The sequence below is a fragment of the Penaeus monodon genome, chromosome 15 (genome assembly GCF_015228065.2).
Source record: "Penaeus monodon isolate SGIC_2016 chromosome 15, NSTDA_Pmon_1, whole genome shotgun sequence".
NCBI lineage: Eukaryota > Metazoa > Arthropoda > Malacostraca > Decapoda > Penaeidae > Penaeus > Penaeus monodon.
This window is the reverse complement of record NC_051400.1, coordinates 36,422,129-36,422,491: the sequence shown is the minus strand read 5'-3', so window position 1 is coordinate 36,422,491 and position 363 is coordinate 36,422,129.

The following is a 363-nucleotide window of genomic DNA, read 5'->3' as shown; positions in this document are numbered from 1 at the left end:
CACATTAGACGCTCGGGTAGATTTTTTCGCAATAGAAAATTGCTTAGCAGGATTTCTTTTCATTTCGCAATTTCACCCATTTTGTACTATAGACGTCTGAACGAAATCTAATGGAATTTGAACGAGAAATTATGTAGTCGGTCGGGTATTGATCGAAAGAAATAGATTCAATAATTTTAGTTCAAATATGATGTTTTTTTTCTCTCTCTCTCTCGATATTTTCGTTAGAGAGAGCAAGTTTTAAAATATTATGATATAACGTTATTTTATATGTAGTTGATATCCACTGATATAAATAGAATTCTAATGAGATTGAATTTAAATTAATCATAGAATTTTCGGCAAAAAGTCACATTCATTCTC